Source organism: Sinocyclocheilus grahami, unplaced genomic scaffold (assembly GCF_001515645.1).
Source record: "Sinocyclocheilus grahami isolate Dianchi unplaced genomic scaffold, SAMN03320097.WGS_v1.1 scaffold257.1, whole genome shotgun sequence".
NCBI lineage: Eukaryota > Metazoa > Chordata > Actinopteri > Cypriniformes > Cyprinidae > Sinocyclocheilus > Sinocyclocheilus grahami.
The window spans coordinates 2,083,501-2,093,466 of NW_015505436.1; the positions used below are offsets into that span (position 1 = coordinate 2,083,501).

General features: G+C 39.4%; 1 pseudogene; it reads left to right on the forward strand.

Moving 5' to 3' along the window:
* LOC107598898 (proprotein convertase subtilisin/kexin type 5-like) overlaps nt 1–8,595 on the forward strand; it is a 20,433-nt pseudogene extending 11,838 nt beyond the window's left edge.
* The last annotated feature ends 1,371 nt before the right edge of the window (nt 8,596–9,966 follow it).

Consider the following 9,966-nt stretch of genomic DNA (forward strand, 5'->3'; position numbering starts at 1 on the left):
AAAGGGGAAAGTCGCACTTGCCGTTACTGTGATAGATCCTGCCTGACATGTTACGGTCCCAAGGCTCAGAATTGCATCACATGTGCTACCGGTAACGTATAGGTTAGCTTTCCTTTCCCTCCCAACTGATAAACAGACGGCCAAAGTTCCCTTTTAATTAATTCCTGGTTCAAAAGCACTTATAATGAATAAATAAGACATTTGCCTACTTAGTAAGTTCTTCGCACCTCTGCTTGCTTTCTCAACAGGATACATGTTGGAGCAGGAGGCAGAGTGTGTAGACCGCTGTCCTCTGGGTTTCTATGCGAACAGCTCCAGTCTTCTGTGCGAGAGGTGTTCTGCTAACTGCGAGGCCTGTGAGAGCAGAGACGAGTGTGTGAGCTGTAAGACAGACACTTACCAGCTCTATCTGTTCCAGGGAAGCTGCTGGTCAGAGTGTCCAGAGTGAGTCACTATGGCTGTAACTTCCGAAACGTGCTTTACAGGGGCCCAAGAAAGATTCGGACAGTTATAATATATCTATACTATAATATAATCATAAATATTTATATTTTATGGATCCGAAATATTGCAGTGATTTTAGATTTGACTTTGAAGCTTTTAATATAGATTAAATATTTACTATGCAATATTATATATATATATATATAGTGCTGAGTGGATTAATTACAAAGTGTAATCCATTACTGATTCCAGATTACATGACAGAAATTGTAGTTAGTAACATAAACCATTGCATTACAGATTTTAGGTAATATAATCAGACTACTTTTGGATTACTTTTAGATTACTTTTGACCTAACTTGTTTATAACATTGATTTAAATAGAATAACCTTGTACCATATTGCTATAAAAATCTAGTGCATCAACATTACATTACGTCAAGGTTTCCCAAACTGGGGTTTGTAATATACATATATAGATGTAAAAAAACCTAGCAATACAGCATACGTTGTTTTTAGTCCTGGCATTCATGTGAGTTGTTAATGATGGTAAGAGGAAAACAAACTTGTATGTCTTGGGTTTCTTGCAGAGGTTATTTTGAGACTGAGCTGGGGACATGCGAACCCTGCGATGAACTCTGTTTGACCTGTGACGGCACAAGCACGCAGTGCCTTTCATGTCAAGGAGGCCTTCATCTGGCCAACGGGCAGTGCAGACAAAACTGCGGCCCCATGAGCTACGTGGCAGAAGACGGCACATGCAGACGCTGTGCTCCTCACTGTGACGTGTGCACAGATTTTTCCACCTGTACAAGTGAGTGATCGTTACAACTGAGATCCATTTAAACGAGTAGTAACAGATACATCCAAATGAGCACTGAAAACCTATCAGTGACACTTTAATGAAATTATATTGAACTCACCTTTCTTCTTATATTATCTTGTGTACTATCTATTAATGTGGAATTATGTGTACAGACCAGTTAGAACATATTTGGATTACATTTGAATTTCAGTGGAAATTAGAGTACATTGATTTTGTAATCTAATAACTTTGTGTAACTATTTAATTTCAGGGTGCAGTTTTCTCTATTTGCTCTTAAACGGGGCATGCAAGGCCGTCTGTCCGAAGGGTTACTTTGAAGACTTGGATCAGGGCATCTGTGTGAGCTGCCATCCCACCTGTGCCACCTGTTCTGGTCCTCTCTCTGATGATTGCGAGACGTGTTCTGCCCTCAACCCAAAACTCTATGAGGGCACATGCTTGGAAGAGTGCCTACCGGGAACTTATTACCAGACCTCTGATAAGGAATGCCAAGGTGAAGTATTCACTGTAGTTATACCACTAACAAACAAAACCAGTATAATCCTGGTTAGTGTAAATTCCACCTTAAGCTCCAAGTATGCTTCAGTTTTATGTATAATCTAGGGTATGCGCATAGTGTGTGGTGTGTACATTTCGTAATCACATTAGTATGCAATGCATGTAGCCCAATTTTTCTAGTCGTACATACTTTGCAGCAAGGGTTTTCCTAGGGGGCGCCAACACCCATTAAAGAGGGACATAAGCACCTCAATTTAGAAGTGTACACTCGAGCTAACAAATCACTGGAGGGGGCAATTTAACTCTCCGAGCTAATCAGGCGATCGATACATATCATCAAAGGTTACGGTTATGGCATATTTGGAGAGACTGAGTTTTAGCAAAAACAATTAAAAACAAAATGAATGGGTGGCAGCAAAATTTCCAGATGATTTGCAAAATGGCAGATAAACATAGGGGGGGGGTGCATATTCCGCTTGTGTGGGGACGTTAAGATATACATGCAACTCTACAGAAAAATAGCACAGATGATAGACAAGGATGCTTTCTAGTACCCATGCACACTTTAATGCAAACTTTCAAATGGAGTATGCTTCAAAAGGCTATGTGCTCGGCTGTACGTGTACAATAATAGTTTGTGTCAAAACTGAAGTATACTGGTTATTTGATGATTTATTTTATTTTATTTATTTGCAGTAACTGAACACAGTTAGATAATTGTGATGATTCAGATAATTTATATATGCCCCATATTTGGCTCCATAGAGTGTCACCAGACCTGTGCACATTGTGAGGGTCCAGAACCCACCCAGTGTCTGCAGTGTGAAAAGGGTCTGGTTTTGGATCCCAACACCATGATGTGTGGAGTTACCGGGGATTCGGACTGCCCACCCAAAACATTCCTCCAAAACAACCAGTTCACTTGCCAAGCATGTCATCGACTCTGCCAGTCCTGTGAAGGGCCAGGCCCCTCTGACTGCCAGACCTGCGCTTTGCCCAACTACCTCCACAGTACGAATGACCTGAACTCACATTATTGCATTTCTTTTGTATACTTCTACTGTTAAGAAAACAATGACATTGATTGTGATGTTTGTAATATTGATTTAAAGTGTTCATCAGTTGTGGTTTGGCTTTTAATCCCTCTTTTGGATCTAAAGTATAGTAGAAAGGAAAAACATGATCTTTTGTTGTACAGGTTGTACAAGTAACTGGTTTAATGGGAACCTGTTTGTGTTCCAGATGGTTCGTGCATGAGCAAATGTCCCGTAGGAACTTACAGTGCCCATGAGGAGGCTGATGGTGTAGAGCTGGGTTTCTGTATGCCCTGTGATCATATGTGTGCCACCTGTACTGGGGCATCTCCCAGAGACTGTCTGAGCTGTGCACCAGGCTACCTTCATCTGCTCTCTCATCTCTGCGTTAGCCACTGTCCCACTGGGTAAGATCTTCCTGCACACATACAAATTTCATCCAGCCGTTGGTAATTAAGAGTTTAGTTAATGGGAAAGCACCAGTGGAACATTGTTTGATTAAACTGTAGCTTCCCAAACTTCTCAGAACTTAAAGTGGTTAAAGACCTGAGCTACTTGTTATGGCCAGATGAAACAGTAAGGTTTGTGGGATGTTCCTGGTCAGCAGGCATAAGAACCAACCAACAGTGGTCCAAGGTGCGACAAAACTCAATCTGGCAACAGGGTGTTGAGCAGCCAAAGCTACAATGGGCATGTGAGCATCAGAACTGCACACTGGAGGTGGGGAAGAAGGTCACCTGGTCCAGTGATTCACATTTTCATTTATATCAAGTGGATAGCTGTACATATTTGCACTGTTCACCTGGGGAACTAATGGCACCAGGATGCATTTTGGAAAGACGACAACTGGTGGAAGGAGTGTGAGCTCTTTGCAACATTCTGCTGGGAAACCTTGGGTTTGGCCATTCATGTGGACGTCAATTTGACATGTGCCATCTAACCATTGTATATCCCTTCATGGAAATGGTATTCTTTGAGGGGAGTGTCCTCTTTCAGAAGGATATTGTGCCCTGCCACACTGCATAGGATCAGGAATCAATTGAGGAACATGATGAAGAGATGTTGCCCTGGCCTCCAAATTCCCCAGATCTCAATCAGCATCTATGGGATGTGCTGGACCAACATTTCTGATCCATGGTGGCTTCACCTTACAACTTCTAAAGACTTTGCTGATAATGTCTTGATGATAACATAGGGCAGGACTTTCCTGTAGCTCAAACAGTAGAGCATGATGCCAAGGTCATGGGTTCGATTCCCAGGGAAAGTAAGAACTGATAAAATGTAAATGTGTAGCTTGAAAGCAAAATTATCTGCCAAATGCATGAAAAAAGGATTTGCGTTCACGTTATCAGAGCCATGCCCAAGCATGGTGTTTATATCTCATTTCCCAGTAATTTACTGCCTTATTTTCACTGTCTGTATATAATAACAAGACATGCGTTTCTTTCTCTGACTTGATGTGCCTTCCTCAGGTACTTCAGCACAGGAGAGTGCTGCGAGAAGTGTGACCATTCCTGTGAGCAGTGCTCGGGCCCAGGGCCGGACGCCTGTAGGGTGTGCACACCTCCTCTGCTGGACCTGCAGGGCACCAGGCAGTGTGTGGATCAATGTCCGCAGCGCTTTTATGAGAGCAAGCACAGCTGCAGACAGTGCCACACCAGCTGCAAATCCTGCACAGGTATTTCTGTTATATCATTGTTTTCACATTTTATGAGCCTCCGTAACACCAATATATCTTCATTCTTATCATTATATGGCCTCGCTTGTTTGACCATGAAATGTTATATTGACCAGTCAGCAAACAGAATCAGATCTATCTGTCTGCAATAACGTTTCATTGTGCTAAAATGCATGCTATAGAATTAGCTATGAAATAAAATCTCTTGACTTGGCCACCAAGGAGGTATATAATACCTCTCTAAGGAAGTTGCTTGGCTGACACAGGATTCCTGGAAAAACAAACATTTGAAGTCTAGTACTAGTGTTAATTACATTCCAGTCTAAAAGGAATATTCTGTGTTCACTACAAATAAAGCTAAATGTTGATTACCACGAAAATTATTTTTTTTGACATCCCTCCTTAAAAAAAATATGGATTACATTAAGGAACTTATTATGGAAGTAAATAAGGCCAATTTATAAACGTTAAACATTTAAATCTTCCAATCTTTTGGGCAGATTTTGGTTTGCGCTATGTGCTGTGACATGAAGATTTGTCCTTATTAGAATTACTAAACTAACCAAACCAATTTAGAAAAGAGTGAGCACATAAATGAATTATCTTTCATAATATGACTTAAGAAATGTAATACTTTAGTATACAGACCAGTTCTCACTATTAACTAGTTGCTTATTAACATATTGGCTGTTTATTAGTACTTATAAAGCACATATTCTGCATGATTATATTCTACATCCCTAATCCTACCCAATACCTAAACTTAACAACTACCTTACTATAAATAAGCAGCAAATTAGGAGTTTACTGAGGCAAAAGTAATAGTTAATGCTTTGTTAATAGCAGGAATTGGACTTTAAAATAAAGTGTGACCAAATTTTCTGTTTTTCAAGTAACAAGTGATGTCAAGGATTGAAAATGTAAATGAAACAGTTGGTGCCTCACCCTTTCTCTTCTGAGTGATTCTGTGTTGTTTGCAGATAACACTCCTCAGGGCTGTGTGAAGTGTGACTGGGGCAGCGTCCTGCAGGATGGGGTGTGTTACCCTCGCTGTGAAGAGAGCCGATATTACTCACAGAGTGTAAGTACTGATGACAGAGTGTGTGTGGAAGTTTATGCCTTAATTTATAGTAGCATCTGATCATACTGCTATTTTTGTCAAAAAAAAACATTAAAAATATTAATACTTTCATCAAAAGATATAAAAAAAAAGATTTTGTATTTTTCAATTGCATTAGGGAGTTTGTGAACCCTGTGACGAGTCCTGTAAACATTGTTCCGGTGCCGGGCCCCAGAGCTGTCTTACCTGTCACCCAGGTTTCGCCCTTCATGCCCCTGACAGTCAGTGCTTGCCCTGCTGCCAGTCTGGGGAGAAGAACGAGAAGTGTTGTCTTTGTGATTCAGGCTCAGGTACTTTTTACTTTAAGCCTGGGTTTTTGACATAGGGAGACATATTAATTCACCCCAAAAAAAATAATTTGCAGAAAATGTACACAATCTCAGGCCATCCGAGATGTAGGTGAGTATGTTTCTCCATCAGAACAGATTTGGAGAAATTGAATGTTACGCCACTTGCTCACCAATGGATCCTTTGCAGTGAATGGGTGCCGTCAGAATGAGAGTCCAAACAGCTGATAAAAACATCACAATAATCCACAACTAGTCCACACGACTCCAGTCCATTAGTTAACACCTTGTGAAGCAAAAAGCTGCATAATTGTAATAAACAATTCCATGAAGACGTTTTAAACGTCAAACTGTTGGAGGGAAATATGCAATGATCAAAGATCACTGTTTACAAGTGAAAACCAAAGCAGTTCTAAACAAATGTGTGGGTGGATTTTTGACACATAGCTTTTTACTTTAATTGATGGACTAGAGTTATAAGGATTTCTTGTGGATTATTGTGATGCTTTTATCAGCTGTTTGGACTCTCATTCTGACGGCACCCATTCACTGCAAAGGATCCATTGGTGAGCAAGTGGCGTAACATTAAATTTCTCCAAATCTGTTCTGATGGTTCTTAACTGCAGAGGATCCATTTTAAGTGATGTGATGCTAAATTTCTTCAAATCTATTCCTTTGCAGAAACAAACTCATCTAGGGGAGTGCGGGGCACAAAATAACATGGGGTTTGCTGTAACACACATGGTTTAAATATTTCCACACATGCTAGCATAACTAAATTTACGGCATTTACTAGTTGCCATATCAGCACTATATAGAGAAAAAAGTTTCACGAAATTCAAAAATCTTTTGAAGATATCGCTGAACATTTATTTTTACCATAGTAAAAGTACATTTCTGGCTTAAGTACATTTTTCATCTAAGTTTTTAGTATTAATTTAAAATTAGACAAATCTGCTATTATTTTAATCCCCAATCTGTTTTTTATCAGTTTAGATTCTCAGTTTTTTAATGCTTCAAGAACTAGGTTTTAAATTCCAGTTGCGCAGATGGGGAACGTTGTAACTACGTTACAATGTGCCCTGCTATTATTAAACTATGCTATTTTATGAGATTAGCGATGCAATTTACTTTAATTAATTTTAATGAGAAACCACAAGAAACAGGTGAATAAAGACTGAGTCAATGTTTAATGTTCAGAAGTTATTATTTCAAGAAATGTAAAGCATTTTGGCTCGTTTATGTGGGCCAAAATATAATAAGTCAATTGTACTTTGACTTCAAAATATCGTTGAATATCGTAAAATTTCTGCAAATTTCAATTTCTGGGTGAACTATTCCTTTAATAATGTTTTAGTAAATGTTGAAATTAACATTAAGATTTGTAAATGCTTTAATTTCCATTTTTAATTCATGTTAACTAATATAGTTAACTAATGTAGTACTGTTTACTAATTTTACTCAAACTTACAGCCCAAAATGGGCAGTTTTGGGAAATCAGAATAATTTTAGTGAATTGTTACATTTGCACAGTAAAAAAGAAAATGGTCCAATAAATTAATTGTCCCTTCGCAAACAAGCACTGCATGTTTTTTGGTCACACTTTATTTTAAGGTCCAATTCTCGCCATTAATAAACCATTAACTACGGCTTTTGCCTCATCCTCCTAATTTGCTGCTTATTAATAGTTAGTAGGGTAGTTGTTGAATTTAGTTATTGGATAGGATTAGGGATGTAGAATATGGTCATACAGAATATGTACTTTATCAATTCTAATAAACAGCCAATATGTTAATAATAGGCATACTAATAAGCAACTAATTAATAGTGAGAATTGGTCCCCATACTAAAGTGTTATTTTTTTATTGATTATTTTTATTTTACAAAATTCTATATTAATTGTTATTAATTAATGAATATATATATATATATATATATATATATACACATATATATATTTTTTTTTTAATTTGTTTTTTCTTACAGCATTGTGTCTTGAGGCGCCTGTACCAAGCATAAGTCAGGATGATGCTATTCTGAGGTCCCAAGCGGTACAGCATGCATCTGCAGCTTTACCTGCCGCTCTGCTGCTAGCTGTAGTGCTAGCACTAGTTGTGTTTGCTCTGGTACAGGCGAGGGCCAAAAAAAGGTTATGCTGGAGACGGAGTTATGAACGACTGAGTGGGGTGGCTAGAGAACAGCCCAGTCCTCAGCCCATGCCACATGGAGTACCAGAACCAGAGGACAGCGGAGACGAGGTGGACGTGGTCTACACCAGTCGCGATGGATCTGTGTATCGACGCTACGGTTTCATCCACGAGCCAGACACGGAAGAGGAGCAGGACGAGGACGACGCTAATGAGAACACACACCTCAGCAGAGCCTAAAATATGGTCACTAATGAGTCACATTCTACTAATTCTTTATACGTACACTTCTGTGGCCAGAACTCACTGGATTGGAAGGTGGTAAAGATTAATGATATATCGATACATGATAGCATCTTTATATGTGCTTTCCTGATACATTTATTCTTATATATTGTATATATTTCAGAATTCAGAATATTGCTGCCAATGTAGATTAGTTTTATGTTATTGTAATATAACCCTTTCCATAATGTAATGTAATATTTGTTAATGTTGTTAATGACAGTTACTATAAAGTGGTACCAAACTTTTTTTTTTTTTTTTGGATTTGATTAAATGGTGACAGATAGTTTATTCGTATTTTCTTAATAAAGAATATTCAATCAATTTCAGAAAAGCCATTTTCCATCTCTTTATTAGCTGTTCTGCTGAACATAAGTCTTGATAATGCAGTCACAATTGAGCACAATACCACAGACCATAGAAACCATCCTACATTTCATCTTATGATCATTTCTCAAATGTGCGTATGTGTGAATCAGTGAACGAATGAAAAAAAGTGTGTACGCCTCTTTTTAAGATGTGATATTTATGGCACAAATGATCTTAAAATTGTGCACAGCTAAATGGTTTCAGATCTCTGCCTTGTAAATGCTGCCTAAATAATGTCATTAACATATAGTGCCAGTCAATGTCCAAATCTTTATTTGAGAATGATGAGCAGCAAGAAGCTTAGGATTTCTAAATACCTGCAGTACTCGGACACTGAAAAATGTCTGTATGTCTGCTTAGACCCTGACGTGGCACTAAGACCATTTTTATAAATATGAATGTTGGCGTGGATTTTAGTGTATGCACACTCTAAGATAAAATCTATGTGTATGCACATTTTATAAATAAGGCCCCAGATGCACCATGTACCACATCATAAAAACTTTTTTGCATTTTTTATGTTTAACAAAAATTCTAGATCAATTAATTTAAGAACTAGACAAAAAGCTGAATTCTCGTCAGTAAAATAATGGTTTTCACTGAGCAACAAGACAGTCATAAGAACATCTCGGTTATGTATGTAACCCTCGTTGCCTGAAGGAGGGAACGGAGATGTCACGTCGGAAAGTACCGACGAATTAGGAGCCCTATCACCTTTGAGTGTAAACTAATTTGCATCTCGCGCTCTCTGCCCCACAGCGCGGGTATAAATGCGGAAGCGGGTGCAGCACAGAAAAGAGTTTGCTCTTTTCCCAGCTGTTCCCGAAGCCCCAGCTGGCTGAGGTGACTGAGCACCATGTCCCTGTATTCGCACAACTGTTGAGAATGTGAACGCCATGTTCTCTCATGGGAACAAGGGCCACCTTCCTGAAGACGCAAGGTGACAGGGACAGCCCGAAAGGGAGGACTTTGTACTGCTATACCCGCCCCTCGAACGCAAAGTGTAGGAACAGTCTGTGTCGAGGAAGAATCAAGACATGAAAGTATGGAGCACTAGCCAGGCCCCCAGAGGCCGTACAAGCGGGACCAGAGGAACCACAGATGTACCCACAGTGGGGCAGCGCAGTGGAGCACAGGGACCCAACTCTGAAGGCATAGTGTCCTGAAGTGGGGTCTGAGTGTGCGGTGCAACACTTACCTGGCTCCACGGTTGGGCTGGGAGCGTGGGAGAAAGAATAACGTTCTTGAACCGGGCCCTGCTACCCACTGGTGATAGAA